Source organism: Hypomesus nipponensis, chromosome 14 (genome assembly GCF_054491055.1).
Source record: "Hypomesus nipponensis isolate SF chromosome 14, ASM5449105v1, whole genome shotgun sequence".
Taxonomy (NCBI): Eukaryota; Metazoa; Chordata; class Actinopteri; order Osmeriformes; family Osmeridae; genus Hypomesus; species Hypomesus nipponensis.
The window spans coordinates 21,115,527-21,133,565 of NC_140374.1; positions in this window are offsets into that span (position 1 = coordinate 21,115,527).

Genomic DNA, 18,039 nt, shown 5'->3' on the forward strand with positions numbered 1-18,039 from the left:
GATTCTGGATTTTGTGTGCCTGCGTGTGTGTATTCAACTGAGGACTGAGAGTGGATGTGTGTTTAAGCTGCAAACACCAAGGAAATTCATCCTCACGCTGGCATTCAAAGCAAACTGCTGCTCTGGTCACTTTCAGCCACACATGGAGGGGATGGAGTGTGTCCTGTTCGCCTGACAGAAGGCTGCTGTGTTTATCAGGTTGGCTCAGTGCATCCGCCTCTGCTCCGTGTCCTGCTGGTTGAGGATGAACATGCAGCACTTAATCACATCTCTAGGCTCGTGTCTTAAAGGACATGAAGGACCCATCCGAGTGAGAGCTGGATGAAATTGAATTGAAGCTGAATGTTTAAAGGGTCATTGACAGTGACTGTCAAATACAGATTTTACCTACAATCGAACAACAGTATACATCTTGCTTTGGTGTATCTTATAAATGTAATTGACACTGTTATCGTTTTTCTGTAAAATATTCCAAATGTCAGTGTGTCTGATGTTCCCCTGATAGTAATGACCTCCTCTTGCTTTCACATATGGTTCCTGAACACAAGATTGATGAGTTGGTCTCTCTACTCTAGGAGCCTAATGAGACAAAAAAAATATGGAATTGATAATTGAGTCTTATGCAGAAATAAGGGATTAGGGTGTATAACATCAGTCACCCGTCAGTGGAAATGTGCCTTCATATGGCATTTGATTGGCTGGACTAAGGGGTCTTGTGGATAGTGAGTTTGGATTGGTGTGGTTGTCTACATGCATAACTGCAGCGTTTCCGGAAGGTGCTATACCATTCTGCCGGCGACAGATGAGGGGTCACATGAGAAAGTGACAGGGTTAAAGAGGATGGAGGAAGCATCAGCTGCTGGATTCTGCTTCCTTTTCTCTGATGACTCACCTCACGGCACACAGAGAGAGCACTGCGACAGCACTGAGGTGTGACTGTGTGTGTATGTGTGTGTGAGTGTGTGTGTGAGTGTGTGTGTGTGTGTGTGTGTGAGTGTGTGTGTGAGTGTTGGTGTGTGTGTGTGTGTGTGTAAGTGTTGGTGTGTGTGTGTGTGTGTAAGTGTTGGTGTGTGTGTGTGTGTGTGTGAGTGTGTGTGTGAGTGTGTGTGTGTGTGTGAGTGTGTAAGTGTCGGTGTGTGTGTGTGTGTGTGTGTGTAAGTGTTGGTGTGTGTGTGTGTAAGTGTTGGTGTGTGTGTGTGTGTGTGAGTGCATTCACATGGAGAGGACTTTCTCTCTGAACTTCTCTTTGTTTGCTGCAAAAGTCATAAATCACGCTGTTACAGCAGTAGTGGTTCTGAGGGCTCACGTCCAGGTTTGTCTCCTCTTGTCTCCTCAGGGAACAGACTCTGAGTCCTACAAACCAGGTTTGATTAGGTGTTTTTGTACAGGCAGTGGACAAGTGAGTGTGAGAACACAGGAAAGAGGGCAGCTCTGTCTGTCCTATTTACTAACTGAAAAACAACCCTTAAGTGTGTTATTGGTGTGTACAGATGTTGTTTGGTCTATATGTTTCAGGAAAATTGCTTGACAAGCACACAAGGAATCTGTAGTAGGGGGAAAACTGTGTATATGTGTGTTTGTGAGTGTGTGTGTGGGGGGAAGGAGGGCAAGTGGGTGGTTGTGTGTGCCTGCTCTTGTGTGTGTGTGTGTGTGTGTGTGTGTGTGAGGCAATAAAGGACGTCAGCAGTGGGCCCTCATGTGAGAAGGGTAATGATAGCCCAGGCTCCTGTGACCCATTACTACAGGGAGGCAGTGGGGGTTGCCAATGTGAAATCTAAGTGCTGCAGTGGAGCACAAGGATGCAGTGGAGGCTCCAGACTGCAGCATCGTCACTGACCCACTGCTGTCCCATCCTTTCCCCACTGACACAGTCCCATGCACTGTTCCTGCTGTGCCGTGTGTGTGTGTGTGTGCGTGTGAATGTGTTTGTTTGTGTGTGTGTGTGCGTGTGAATGTGTTTGTTTGTGTTTGTGTGTGTGTGGGCTCAAGTGTGTGTGTGTGTGTGAACGTGTTAGTCTCCCTCTGCTTACATGTGTTTTAGCCAACCAACATCAGGCTTCCTGAGGACGTTAGGTTGGGTTTATATCTGCGACATGAACATTTTTGTAAACGGGCTAGCGTGCGATGACAGCGACTGATTCATGAACGTTGTCGTGTCTCATCGACGTTGCTGTTGATCTGAGATGCGTCAGGGTGCCTTACTTGTGTTTTTCTTAGTGCAGAAGTCTGTTGACATGATCGCATTAGAAGGTGCATTAGTCAGCGTAGACTGGAATGGAGCCTGCTGTAGCAGGAAGTAATGACATCACTGAGAAGCCAGTCCTTGCCAGAGGACTCGGGTGAGTTCAAGTTCCTTATATGCCCTGGAGCTTCTCTGCTCACAGTGAGATCAAAGACGCCGGGAAGCTGGAGGGTCGTGACTGCATTCCAGTGAGCAGAGAAGGGGTTGTTACTGCCTTGTGCCTTCCTCTGTGCCCACGTGCTGCTTCTGCTGAGGGATATTTCAGAAACATTTTCTTGCCATTAGTCCACTGGGTGATCTACAGTATGATAAAGCCACCTGGTATTAGGTTTTCTGTGATATTTTGGACATTATTGGTCTTTATATTGTATCGTGTGGAAAGATGTTATCATTGATATCAAACAATGCTAGACATCATAATCATTATTTGTGCAGGGCTGGCTGGTGCTATATTGTTAATTGTTTCAACGTGAGACAGGCAAAACAGTTATTACAGCGCATAATTTCAATTGTATTTTCCACATAGGCCTACATAAGTGTTCCCACTTAATAAGGCCTGCGGTAAAGCTTGTGGCTTACTATTTGAGATTTAAGATCAAGTGCCTAAATGCGATTGAGTGACTGCTTCCCAAATCTGCGTTAAGCTGCCTAATTACCAGGAGGCTGTTTGACATCTTTACTTGAGGCTGTCTGATCTCCACGGTAGAATCGTCCATCTATGCGAGGTGAGCTGGAAGTGGAAGGTTTACGAAACATGGTCCTCTTTGAAAACAAACGCTGGACTAATCGACTTAATGAAGCACTCTCAGTCTATTGACTCAAAAACAAGCCCTCTGTTTTGCGTGTGTAAGACACAACGTAGTAGCATTCAGTCTCTTCATCAAAAATAGGTTCATGCTACTTTTACATTAATGACACAACACATGTAACGTACAGAATACCCTATGGTTTGCGTGGGAAATGACTGCATTTGCGTAACCTATTGTAAGAAATGGTATATTTAGCATTTCTAAACTTAAACAATTTACATAAAAACTGTAAGGAATTGAAATGTTCTATCTAAATGATAAGGTTAATGTAAAAAGCCCATCATGTCGGAAACTCTTTAAACCTAAGCGTCATTTCATAAATCAGAGAAGTCTAGTTTGCCGAATGTTGATTTCCAAGTGGCTCAGCTTTTTAACCCTCTAAGTAGATGCGACAAGAGAGCATCTCAAACGTATTCATTAGTCCCTTTCAAGTACCCCCTCCCTCCGACTCTCTCTCTCTCTCTCTTAGCCTCTGACTACACTACACACACTCTCCGCTACCTCACGCACGGACGATTGGACGCTGCAGCGTTTTCTGAGTGTTTTCAGCAAAGTGCCGCGAGGAGGAAGAAAATAATGTGTAAATCCTGACTAAAATCTAATGGATTGGCGATCTATTGTGAGTGCTAATACGGTTAGAGTGTCATTGCAGACATGGGTCGCAGCGGTATGGCACCTTTCGTGCAGCTCCTTGGGGAGTGTTTTCCCTGTCAGTCCTTCAGCGCTGGAAATGGCGTTGTGATGCTGAACAAGGAAGACGCAGTGAAGGCGGATGCCAAGGAATAAAAAAAAAAATATATGATTACCTATGCTTTTCTTTGGGTTGGATTCTTAGTAGCGGTGGACAATACCATGGTGAATTACCAGAAATATATTACTGTTATGCAGCTGGCTTTGGGGGTGACCGCCTCCAACAAAGAACATTGTCTTCCTCCCAGGAAACGTATGTGGTGAGTATGAATCGTAGTGCGGATGATTATGTGATGCAGGTTGAGAGGATGAGGGCACGAGCCAAGCTGTCGCCTCCCACATATTTTAATGATGAAAGGGTTACGGAGCTATGGGTCCGGTCCCTCAATCTGCAAAGTGAGCATATTCTCTGTGACATATTTTTGCTTCTGTAGCGCAACGCAGTCACCCTGCACCATGTTGCAATCATCACAACCTACTGTAGTCGATACTGTAGGTAACTCCGCATGCTGTGAGTTTGTGTGTGTGTATGTGTGTATGTGTAAGACAGCCAGCGAGAGAGAGAGAGAGAGAGAGAGAGAGAGAGAGAGAGAGAAAGAGACAGAGACAGAAAGAGGCAGAAAGAGTGTCCGCGCCACCGTTACTCCACATCAAGGGCCAGTGGCGCCATATCAAAGGCCGATTAGTTTTGGAATCTATCGAAGTTACATTTCGTGAACGCATAGGATGATGTAAGAAAATGTTCATCGCTTGTAGTCACTCAGGCCTACATGTGCACATTGCTGCTTTTTCATATACTTTCATTGAAACTAATAACATACAGTCATGTACTAAATCATTATAACCCCGTCTGTAATGTACATAATGAATAAACTTTTGAGCATGAAAAATGGTCCTCTCTTGTTTTCATTTTTTTTCCCATTCAGCTGTTAAGTGCGCAGGCGCTGTGTCCATCCTTCCTCTCATGAACATTTGCATTAAACGTTCTTCATGCTTCACACTATATGCGTGTACGTCTTTTCATCCATTCAGTGTCTGTCCTTAGTGTGTGTGACGTGGTGTGATCTCTCTGCTCCGTCTCATGTTCTCTGTTACTGTCCACTTTGTTTACCACTTACAGAAAATTACTCTTCATTCATTTTTGCCAGATTGCCTCTTGGGCTGGGGTGGGACATTGTCACACTAATTACAACGGGATTATAATCAAGGGGATTACAGTCTTATTTAATAGAAAATGAGACTATCAGTCAATAGCAGCCACACACAGTGATGTGTCTGATGAACCCAAAGTGAACACGGAGTCATCTTTTCTAATATTATAGTCACAATGGCATATCTGATTTAGCCCCTATAAACCCGTATTTCAACAAGGGTAGTATGAGATAAAAGTTCCCTTATGGAATGCTATAATTTTGTTAATAATCTGATTAACTGAACGAGTACAGATTGGAAGTTAATCAGCTAAAACGTGCAAGCAAATTAACGCCAATGCATATTCTATAGAAAGAAAACATCATAGGCCGTGTGTCGTTTCCTATCCCATAATCTTGCTCTTGTATTGTGATGTCATCACTCATTCAATGGTGCATGACCTCCCTCATCCATAACCAGAGAGGAATGATGTCATCAGACAGCACAGTGCACCTGTCCTAGGCTCACCAGGGGTCAGATGTTCCACTGTTTAGATAATCATATTCCTTAGTCATGTCCTGATTAGCCTAATTGTCCCCCGAGAAGAGGAGCAACCCTTTCACACACAAAAAAAAGAACGCTTCCGTTTGATTTGTTTTGATTCTCTAAAATATTGGTAGAGGCGAATGTGACAATACAATATTGTGTGCAATTACATTCCTGAATTGCATTTTTCTGTGTCCTTCAGGATGAATAAAACATTTCCTCTATAGCCCTCTTGCTATTTTTCCCTGGGACCCTAAAATGTTTGTCGTCCACCAGTGCTTCAGTCTTGCGTTAGTATTTTGGAGACATAAAAATTAGTTTAAAATCCCCCTACTCATTTAGCAGTTATTGTTAAGTAACTTCAGTCTGGTTCAGTCATTGGTTGAATCATCACAGGGACCAACCAGTGTGAGGTGGGTGTACCTGGTGTTGGCTCCTCCCACCCCAGACAAGCACTAAGCAAGTGACTCTGAAGAAAGAAAACAAGTGTGTACCAAAAACAGAATCACAACATGTATTATATCCTATCTGCACTGTACCTATTGATATCATCCCATAGTTGATGATATTTTATAATTTCATCTATTTTATATGGGTAGTTTCTGTTACAAAGAACTCAACATTGTTGGTAGCTAAAAACCTGGCAACACACAATGTAATGATGTGTCTTTCTATCACATTTTAAAGGAAGAGCCAGCCCTAAACAGGGCCCCTACTGTGAATACATCTATGCAGAGACTGACAACAAGGAAAACCATAGCAGATCAAGTAGATTTCCAACGGCTTTTCAAGATCAAACGTCTTTCATCGACTAATCAACTCCTGGCAAAGTAGTAGGGAGAGCCTGGAAATGCTATGTGTGCAAATGCCTGGTGGGGATCCGCTTAGTCTGCGCTATCATTCCCCCATTATAGCCCTGAATAAAGCAAACTGACCGTTTCACATTTGCTATCATCTCATGCCTCCATAGATCAATGCATCCAGCTCATTCATTGGCGCAAAATCATTTTCGCTTTTTCTTTCTTTCTGTAACTTTAACTCACAAAACACTTTAGAAAATATGGAAAAACAATTAGCAGACGGGGCTTCATTTAGTCAGATGAAACAACATTCAAATATCTTGCTTCATTAAACTCATTTGAGAGTAGGGGCCTACCACTTCCATTCACACTGCCTCTGAGGCACAGTGTTGATGTGGTGTTGCTCTTCACTGACTCATTTGACTTGATTTTCTGTACTGTCCCTGTTCCCTTGGCTAGACGGGAGGTGCAGAGAGACACTTCCTGTTCCCTTGGCTAGACGGGAGGTGCAAAGAGACACTTCCTGTTCCCTTGGCTAGACGGGAGGTGCAGAGAGACACTTCCTGTTCCCTTGGCTAGACGGGAGGTGCAAAGAGACACTTCCTGTTCCCTTGGCTAAACGGGAGGTACAAAGAGACACTTCCTGTTCCCTTGGCTAGACGGGAGGTGCAGAGAGACACTTCCTGTTCCCTTGGCTAGACGGGAGGTGCAGAGAGACACTTCCTGTTCCCTTGGCTAAACGGGAGGTGCAAAGAGACACTTCCTGTTCCCTTGGCTAGACGGGAGGTGCAAAGAGACACTTCCTGTTCCCTTGGCTAGACGGGAGGTGCAGAGAGACACTTCCTGTTCCCTTGGCTAGACGGGAGGTGCAGAGAGACACTTCCTGTTCCCTTGGCTAAACGGGAGGTGCAAAGAGACACTTCCTGTTCCCTTGGCTAGACGGGAGGTGCAGAGAGACACTTCCTGTTCCCTTGGCTAGACGGGAGGTGCAGAGAGACACTTCCTGTTCCCTTGGCTAGACGGGAGGTGCAGAGAGACACTTCCTGTTCGGTTAAACTCACATCCATAGAACTGCCCACTCTCCTGTTCCTGAATCGTACTGTCAAACACCTATACTGCAGCGCCAGAGGTAAAGATCTAAGAAGAGAGATGATACCTCCCGCAAATTAACCATCCCAGAACCACAACCACCCCTGATGAAGAGGGTTTGAACCCCTCGAAAAGCAGCAGATCTGGAAATCAAGATTATAAAGCTAGCAGATGTTCCTCAACCTTGGAGTCTTAACCCCCCCCCCCGCCCCCAAACACAAGCAGAGATTAGCAACAACCTGGCCTAATCACACTGTGTTGTCGGGCCCCCGGGGGCAACACCAAATGTTTGGATTTGGCAGTTTAGTCAGAGTCCCCCCTAATTAAACGTTTGAGCCTGACCCTCAGTCTGCAGTCCAGGCACATGACCCAGTGTTCAGGTGAGGTGAGTGTGAGTCAGTGAGGTGAGTCAGTGAGGTGAGTCAGTGACGTGAGTCAGTGAGGTGAGTCAGTGAGGTGAGTCAGTGAGTTGAGTCAGTGCAGAGGGCCAACACTACCGCTAACCCCAGTTGGACCGTAAGGTGACACTTAACTACTCGTGATTACACCGTCCATGCGGGTGTGTGTGCTCGCATGCTCGTGTGTATGGAAGTGTGAACGCATGCGTCTGTGCATTATTGAATGTGTGCGTGCGTGTGTTTGTGTGTGGGCGTGTGTTTGTGTGCGGGCGTGTGTTTGTGTGCATGCGTGTGTTTGTGTGTGGGCGTGTGTTTGTGTGCGGGCGTGTGTTTGTGTGCATGCGTGTGTTTGTGTGCGTGCGTGTGTTTGTGTGTGGGCGTGTGTTTGTGTGCATGCGTGTGTTTGTGTGCATGCGTGTGTTTGTGTGCGTGCGTGTGTTTGTGTGCGGGCGTGTGTTTGTGTGTGGGCGTGTGTTTGTGTGCGGGCGTGTGTTTGTGTGTGGCCCGTGTTTGTGTGCATGCGTGTGTTTGGTGTCTGTACGGGGAGGGGGGATGGACAAGATTTCACACAACCGCAAGAAAAATTCTATATTAGCACTGTCCAATATGGGAGAGATGGAGCGTAGCATTGCTTATTGACTTGCTGATTAAGCAGTAACGGTTATTTGCTCTGACTGATGCCTGATGGTTCTGCAGAACACACAGAGACATAGGGAACAGGCTTGTTGCATCGGAAGGGCTTGATTTATGCAAGTATCTTGCCCCTCTTTGTAATAGCATTAGGCATCTGCTTGACCTTTCCTTTGAACTGTCAGCCCCTGGACTGAGTTGAGTCAGCCATCATGAGACTTGGCATCGATTGTCTTTAGTCTCTTGAAGTACTTACCTTCAGGCACTGATACTGCGAAAGATTTGAGGAACGTTCTGTGTTTAATGAAAGAGTTCCTTTCCACCTGCAGTCTCTCGGAACATTTGTTTGATACAACAAGCTTATCAAGCATCACAACAACCAAAACTCACTGCCCTGTGTTTGAGGTAAATTGTTAAATTGCTGTACTGGTGGACTCTAGGTTGATGCCAAGACATCAACATCAGTGTATGTGACATATTATACATGCAGTGCCCTTGCAGTGCCCGTGTCTTTTAATTAATTTAATGCAGTGTTAAACAGAAAACTTTTGGCTACCAGCACAGTCTTAGAATATATATAGAATAATATGTATTATTCGTCAAAGCCTTTGTTCCTGACAACGGCTCATTTTCCAAACCACCAGAGCTCAGGAGTTATTTTGTCATTTTGTCTGGGCGCCCTATTTAGACGGGATTTAACTTATTGAGTGAGCGCCATTTAGGTAAATCCTTCTTAGGCACTGCCCACCATGACACCATGAGAGGCTGACAGACGGATCAGGATCATGTCTTATTTACTACAACGGAAAAGAGTCGAACAGAAATGAGTCGAACAGAAAAGAGTCGAACAGAAATGAGTCAAATAGGAAAACAGAACAAGAACATTTTAGTTGCCATGTCGACAACAATGTTAGATATGGGAACCAGCCAAGACAGCAATAATCCAGTAAAATGCTGTAACACTAAATCGGTTTTTGTTTTGTCTAAGAAACAGGGTTACCCACGATGTGGGTTTTATTTACACACACAAGCTATAGAACCTTTATGGGAACCATCTCCTGTATGGATGCTGAAACATAGCTCAGAAAAACCCTCTTCCTGCCTACAGGGCGTCCGACCAGCCTGGGGGCACCCCCACAGGAACCACAGGGGACCAGCTGGGAGTATACAGCACTGCTGCTCCCAACTGCACCCAACAGCCATCACTACTAATGTAGAAGTATCAGTCCCACAGGGTATAGTTGACTCTAAACCAAATGATGCATACACTGTATGCCTTAAATGCCACTTCATCGAATGGGGAAATGCGGCATTTTGAAAACAAGTAGCGTGACCATAACAATCTTTTAAAATCCACTCTAGGCCCATCTGGCCACACCTCTATCTCACTTTGTCGCAGGAGGCAGCATCATCATCGTGCTCTTGAGTGTGACAATCCTGACGTGTTGTTTTTGTTTTTGTTTGTCGTCTCTCTCATGGGCTGTGCGCGTACCTCAGGATTCATCCCAGTCCAACCACTGGGTCCCTCACTGCTTCCTCCTCTGTGAGCACCATACACGGCAAGCCATCGCTGCGACGCATCAAAGGCCGCATTCACAGGAGCAAGAGCCTAGACAGCATCGACCTCCTCGACTCCAACGTAAGTGAACGCGTCACAAGGGATGCGCACGTCTCACACGAGCCTCTGTCGGGAGGTGATCCGCTACGCAGCACTGAGATCAAGAATGGGTCGAAGCATCATTGTTCACAAATCCATTGCATTTTTCAATATACTCTTTGGCCATTGCCCTTGAAGACTGATGAAGGTAGTCAGTCCTGGCAATTATGCGAGAAAGGTCTAAAAATCGAACAGTTGACCCTAACCTTATTTGAGGTTGTACATTTCCTCTGAGTCTAAAAACATTTAATCATTGCCATTTGAAAATAAGCTCTGGAATTGTTATGATAATCATGAGAAAATATGGCCCTAGATGGTCCTGCCCCTACAGTGTTGAGTTTAAATTTTGAGCACACAAACAGTTCTGGTTTGGCATGTTGGAATATCCTGTTTTTTGGTTAAGTGTATTGGCCATAGATCTTTGGTTATTGATCTTTTCCCTCCCTGTCTATTGAGTGAGCGTGGTCTATGTTTAAGGGCAGATATGGGGCCAGTTTGAAGGGTAGAATGACTGTCCTTGTGCACATACTATACATACTGCACATACTGTAGCTTTCCATGTTGGGCTGATGAGGAAAAAGAGGGACTGTATATACAATAAAATCATATAAATTGTTGCTTAAAAGGACACTAACCAGACGAGATGCTACAGCCGGAAGTGTGCTGTAAATGACTAAATGTAAATGCTGTGCTGTGTGAAAATGGCAATACGCATCAATGTTACGGTCACAGTTATCAAATTCCCATGAATAATGAAATCAAACTTGATCTTTCACAAATAATTAGGATATCACTATTAAATCCTTATGCTATAAGTCTGACACTGATATGATGGAGGTAAATTCTGTTACACTGTAATTGACAGGTTAACGGCGCTCTTGACTAAAAGCCAGGCACAAAGGCTACAGGCTTCGCTAGATTAGCCGATGCCCTGTGGTATCTGTATAGCCCTGTCTGAAGGAAGTGACTTACTGCATCGTCGTTTTGTGGCTTTATGGGCCTGCCACTCAGGCCCAAGTTCAAAGAGCTCGAGAGGCCACCGTCTCGCTGGAGACTGAGAGCACAGTTGAGGGCTATACGGCCCGCGACTCCGCCGTATATTTCCTTTGCACAGGCTGTGTGCGGAAGAGGGATAGTTGCTGACTCGCTCAAACCCAAATGCAGCTGATGGAAGTAACGGTCCGCCTTACAGTGAGTGATGAGGCCGCAGGACGCTCGGTCGACGGCCTCTTTCCATTGCATCTCTCTAAAATGTAGCAAAGGGCTGAAAAATAAGGCTGCTGCTGAGGTCGGGGAATTCATTGTAGATTTATACTCGTAAACAGAATACGGCATGGTGTGAAGAGTTGTCCCTTTGTAGGGCCTACTTCGTGTTTTGGTCAGATTGTGTACACTTATAAGTGTTAGTGATAGTTACACATCAAGTTACAAGGGAATCATTTCTTGTCATTCTTCAACTCAATAGAAGTTAAGGTTTGGTTTGTATATGCATTGCCTTTTTTTTATTGCTTTTTGTTTCTCGATTGTCAAGGGAGGACTCTCACTGTCATTTAAGTTGACAAGCGGCACACTCGATCACAGAAAGCTGGAATCAGATATTAGTGCTAAAGCTGCAAGAAGCACAACAGAGACGGGAAAGGAACTACCCTCTGCACCACCCCTGAATACAGGGCTCTGGATAGTCTCTAGAAGAGGGGGCCCTAGTGTCCTTTTTTCAAAATGTCTCTTTAGTGTCTAATTCCTTCCGCTCTTTTCTTTACTTTCATGTTAATGAAGCATGACTTTTGTTCCTTACCATTTCTTTCCAAAATTATCAGACTAAAAACTTTTCTTGTCCCCGGCCTCTACAGCCTCTAGCCTCAAGCTCTTCTCTTCAGCCATTTTCTATTCTCCCAGAGAGGACAACCTCAATGTCATGGGAAGATTACAAAAAACTGTAAATTGAAATTTTTTCAATGATCATCATTTTTATAAACACCATATTGCAGTAGAATAATGTACATTGACTTAGAGCAAGACAAATGTAGACGCTGAATTCTCAGTGCAGCATCTTTGCCCATCTGATTATGTTAAGACGGAAGAGCAATATTAGTACCCCCCCGAATTTCTAGCCGAAAGGTCCTCAGGCAGTATGGGTACCAAACAGGGGGTGTTCTTTTAAGAATAATTTCTGTTGAGTATTTAATGCAGTATTTTCCTGATTCAGCTGTTTTGAAAAAAATGTTTAATGAATGTTTGCTGCAGAGAGGCCACTATGAGGTGAGATGTTGAAAAAACTGAACTTATCTGTACATACAGATGCAGCTAAGCCAGGGAAGAAAAACCCAATTAAAATAATCACTCTTTGAAGGTACAGGAACACTAACCTATTGGTCTCAAGATTGACCTCACTCAAAGACTCTGTTATTCACCTGTATAGATCTACTTCCCCACCTCCATCCCCACCCACTCCAAAAATCCACTTTCCAGCAGCAGTCTTCTGTGGAGACACCCTCCACACCCCAAAAAAGAAAAAGAAAACACCGTAAGCATTAATTCTCTGCTCAGTCTTGTGAAAGTGCTGCAGCTGCATATAGGGGAGCGCAACTGCAGCTGAATTAACCAATCTGCATATTCAGGGAGACTGAAAGGAGGCATGAAAGAGCAGAGAACGTAGAGAGACCCTGAGAGGAAGGAGTGAGGCATGGGGGGGACCCTGGGAGGAAGGAGTGAGGCATGGGGGGGACCCTGGGAGGAAGGAGTGAGGCATGGGGGGGACCCTGAGAGGAGGAAGTGAGGCATGGGGGGGACCCTGAGAGGAAGGAGGGTGGCATGGGGGGGACCCTGGGAGGAAGGAGTGAGGCATGGGGGGACCCTGAGAGGAGGAAGTGAGGCATGGGGGGGACCCTGAGAGGAAGGAGTGAGGCATGGGGGGACCCTGAGAGGAAGGAGTGAGGCATGGGGGGGACCCTGGGAGGAGGAAGTGAGGCACGGGGGGGGGGGGGGACCCTGGGCTGCTTGCTGAGAGGAAGGAGTGAGGCATGGAGGGGGGGGGGGCTGCAGGAGATTCATCACGACTGATAAAGTAGGAGGCTGTTTTTGAAGTGGGGCTGGGAGGGTGGGTGGGAGTGGCCAAGTGGGGGAGTGCGGAGAGGACTTAGGGAAGGACAGCCCAATGAAGGGGGAGGAGGGTTTTCTCGAGGTGAGATTGGTCTGTTATGTAAGAAGGGGAGGTGTGAGTGTGTATGTGGGAGGAGGAGGAGGAAGAGGAGGAGGGGGGGGGCATTTGTCCTACGTGATGCACAGTGGAATGGAGGTCTGGTCCAAAGAAGGACAGGTTGTGCTAGATGAGGAGGGTGATGGGGATGATGGAGGGAATGGGGGTGGAGGTGCGTGTCTTCCGTGACACTGAGCCACAGCCAGCTCTGCTTCTCAGCATGGCACACGTTTCTGTGCAAGCAGGGGGTGTGGAGCGTGCCTGCGGATGCGTGCGAAACCCCAGGGCTCTGTAGAGATGGCAGATGTTGGATCTGCGCTGAAGGCAGTGAGTCAGGAGCAGGGCCTGTGTGTGTCCCTAAAGATGAGACATGTGGCACTTCACTGCATGCTCTCTGACTAAAGGAAAGAGTCGATTCTATTCTCTGTTATGCGTACAGCACTCTGTACTATAATGCAGTATAGATGTCGTCTTGAGTTGAATGTTATAGATTTTTTCTCTGTTATCAGAGCTGGACTGTTCTTCTCCCTGTATTTGCATCACTGCACACAGTTTGACTGCTTCTCAAGTCATTTCTCAATTTTAAATAATCTGTCAGGGTCAGTTTACCTCCAAAACAACAAATATTTGATCGCGCTCATAAGGCCTGCTCCATTGTGGTAAGATTTTATGGTGGTGTGACACTGGCCCATAAAATAACGGTATCTTCAGTTGGTAGTAAGAGGTCTTGTGAAAGTGATTATGAAATCTCTTTTATCATTGAGCCCCTGTGTCCCTCCCTCACTGCAAATCATTTTGAGAGAGGGGGACTCTTTTCCTGCGCTCCATATAAATCCCAATGACTCTATTGACTTTACCTCTTGATTTACAGTCCAGGGAAAGATGTGGACGCTAAACACCTTCAGCGGCTGAGGATTAGGGAAAATCCAGCTCTAAACCAACACGGGATGTTTTCGTTTAGTCTCTATATTGACATATTTGTTGTCCAACTCATTGGATTGCACATCGCTATTTCAGTTAGAATTACGGATCATTTTTCAAAGGAATATTGACACTAATTCTAGTCTTTGTTCGTAATGGCTGAGTTGGGGTCAGGTGAAGGACAGCCTGAACCCGATGATGCAGTGCTTGCGGACATTGTACAAGATGGTGGCCGCTCTGTGGGAAGCTGTAAGAGCGGAGTGAAGCAGAGGGAGGACAAAATCATCTACTACAAGGATGGAGGGCCTAGAGTAGGGCTGCTCTTTAAAGACACAGTCACGACACAAATGAAAATCTGAAATTGCTCCCTGCCTCACTCTTCTGACAGTGTATGTCCCACATTTTAAATGATTTCAACTGTAGAGCTACTTTGGTACGCTTAGATGGATGTATAATTGAAATGTTAGCGATGTTAAGCATGATTTGTTGTTCCATGGCCCATTTGCAGCAATATAAATAATTTAGAGTCGTTACTGAAATGATGATAGCATTATTAACATGAATTGTTAAGTACCTGATTTATTGAATTATCAGTGTCGTACCGACAGCAGGCCTAAGCCCCCATTTCACAGCATCCAATAGAATGTTGTTTGCATACAGTGTTGCATGTGTTGTGAATGTTAATTTTGATTTGACATCTGTTCTTGCGATAAGGTATATGTGTGTGACAATGTATTTGTGTGTGCTGCATTGTTTTTTCGTGTAGGTCTGTGTGAATGCATGTACTTGTGTGCCATGCAGTCTGTGTGTTTCTGGACATGCATTCTGTGTGTTTCTGGACATGCAGTCTTAGTGTTTCTGGACATGCAGTCTGTGTGTTTCTGGACATGCAGTCTTAGTGTTTCTGGACATGCAGTCTTAGTGTTTCTGGACATGCAGTCTTAGTGTTTCTGGATATGCAGTCTTAGTGTTTCTGGACATGCAGTCTGTGTTTCTGGACATGCAGTCTTAGTGTTTCTGGACATGCAGTCTTAGTGTTTCTGGACATGCAGTCTTAGTGTTTCTGGACATGCAGTTTATGTGTTGATGCCCTGTGAGGCACCATATGCTGCTTCAGCTCAGGAGCACCCCATCAGGACAGACTCATGGTGAAACTGTACGCCTGAAACATCTACACACACGCACATCCTCATCATAAAATCACTTTACTTAAACATTCAGATTATACCGACAGCTGCAGTATACATACTTTGTAAGACCATGGAGACCCATGCCTCATGCATACAGTATTTATTAATCAATGGTGGAAAGCAGTTACGATCAGTATGGATATATAATGTACTTCATTGACCTGCAGAGGGCAGAGTTTTACTACTTAAAATACATGAACACACCAGGCAGCAGAACTGCACATCTGACGCAATGAGGAATGTAGAAAATGTGTGTAAATCACGTCAGTGATGTAATGATAGGGTTCGTGCCTTCATCGCGATTGTTTATGTTCGCCATGTGCTCGCCAGAATGTCCTGGCTGAAAGAACATACTCTGCCGTTATACAGTTATCTAAGATGACCTGTTATTATTTAGGATGATGGCAAGAGGAAAACAGAGCACTGTAAGTCTGTTTAAAATAACGTTTTTTTTTATTTTTTTATTTAATGTTGATTACGTGGGGACTACAAGGGGACTGCTACAGCTGCTACTGCTATAACAACAGAATAGTCTCTTACTCTGCTAACACCCCCCCCACCCCCCCCACCCCCCCCACCCCTCCCCACCCCTCCCCCACCCCCCCCACCCCTCCCCACCCCTCCCCCGGCCCGCCCACCATACGACACACCTCACCCCTACCCCAACCACACCAGGCCAGGAGCCTGAATGGGGTCTGTGCTGAATGGAGCACACAAGTACACTTTGGGCCTGTTAAACAAACACAAGTACACTTTGGGCCTGTTAAACAAACACGGTGGTTGATAGTTTTTCAAGAGAACATTTTCTCCATAAATAAACTCAGTGGGTATTAACAAAATTGATTTCCTGTAGAATTGAGATGTGGTGAAGATTTATAGTATTGTCTGGCTTTTTGCGCAGTGCGGTGAATTAGCCCCCAGCTCATTTGTTTCCCTCCGCACACTCCCTCTCTAACCCCAGCATCCCCACCCCCAAGTCCAATGGGAGCAGCTGATCCCACAACGCCAGCCCCTTTAATTGCTTCATGCTAGTCGCCACCAGGGTGGCCCTCCGAGGAACTCCCATCTAAAGACATGATCCCTCTGAGTTAAACTGACAGATATCACCAGCATGTTCCACAGGGGAACTTGAAGGAGAGATAGTGAGACACAAAAGACAGAGATAGACAAATGCAGAGACAGACAGAGGAAGATTAGATGCAGGCAGTTAGTGTAGCAGTTGTTACCAAAAAGAAAAGCACAAAAAAAACATTTAGGCTTTATGAGACAAAATGTTCTTCTCCACGACTGCACTGTGAATGAGGCCACTCTGATGGCAGGACTGTGAAATGTTTTAGTGTTGCTGTAAAACCGTTCAGGTTTCAAGCTGGAGTAGTTCCCTGGGCTTCCATGAAAGAATCACAAGCCTTAAAGGCTGTGACTAATTAATGTGGTTAATTAATCTGCCGTCACCTTTCCCAGCTGTCTGTGAAATTACAATTGCATCGATCAGGATCCCTGTCGTCTAAAAGCTTTCATTCCCCGAAAGAAATGCATACTTGTACTTAGGAATGTAATCCATGATCTTGGCTCATGTTCAAAAGCAGAATTATTCAACACCCAATTTTGCCCTCAAGATCTCTCTCTTCCCTTTTCAATCTATCTTTCTCTCATCATTCTCTCTCACGCTCTCTTTCTCTCTCTCTTTCTCTCTCAACTCCTTTTTTATATGTTACTAAATATATATTTTGCTCTCAGAACATCTCTGTATCTACATTAACTGATTAGAATCGTTAATCTTTATTAGCATTTGTGCTGTTCCCCTGGGATAAACATACTTAGGTGATTGTTTCTTTGCCAAACACACTAACTGTTGAAGTCATCCAACTGAAAAGGATCCTCTTTAGAAGGAGGGGCCTGCAAGACTGTGTAACTGTCACATGATCTGTTGGCTGTAGGACTGTGTTGTCACATGATATGTTGGCTGTAGGACTGTGTTTTCACATGATCTGTTGGCTATAGGACTGTGTTGTCACATGATATGTTGGCTGTAGGACTGTGTTGTCACATGATATGTTGGCTGTAGGACTGTGTTGTCACATGATCTGTTGGCTATAGGACTGTGTTGTCACATGATCTGTTGGCTGTAGGACTGTGTTGTCACATGATCTGTTGGCTATAGGACTGTGTTGTCACATGATCTGTTGGCTGTAGGACTGTGTTGTCACATGATCTGTTGGCTATAGGACTGTGTTGTCACATGATCTGTTGGCTATAGGACTGTGTTGTCACATGATCTGTTGGCTATAGGACTGTGTTGTCACATGATCTGTTGGCTGTAGGACTGTGTTGTCACATGATCTGTTGGCTATAGGACTGTGTTGTCACATGATATGTTGGCTGTAGGACTGTGTTGTCACATGATATGTTGGCTGTAGGACTGTGTTGTCACATGATATGTTGGCTGTAGGACTGTGTTGTCACATGATCTGTTGGCTGTAGGACTGTGTTGTCATCTGTGTCTGTGGAGCTCAGGCAGTCGATGTACCAGGAAGAAGGGTTGGTCTGGAGGAGTCTGGAAAGGTGTTTAAGTTTCATTTCTGTCCGAAATTCATATTTGAAGTCATCTGATCAAATCAAAGGTTTGTTTTTGACTAAATACAGCCCAGACCACTACCGTGTCAGTAGCAGTAACATTCCTACTGTGTTGTTAGAGGATCTCCCAATCCTTTGCTGTATGTGCCCATTTAACAACTCAGAG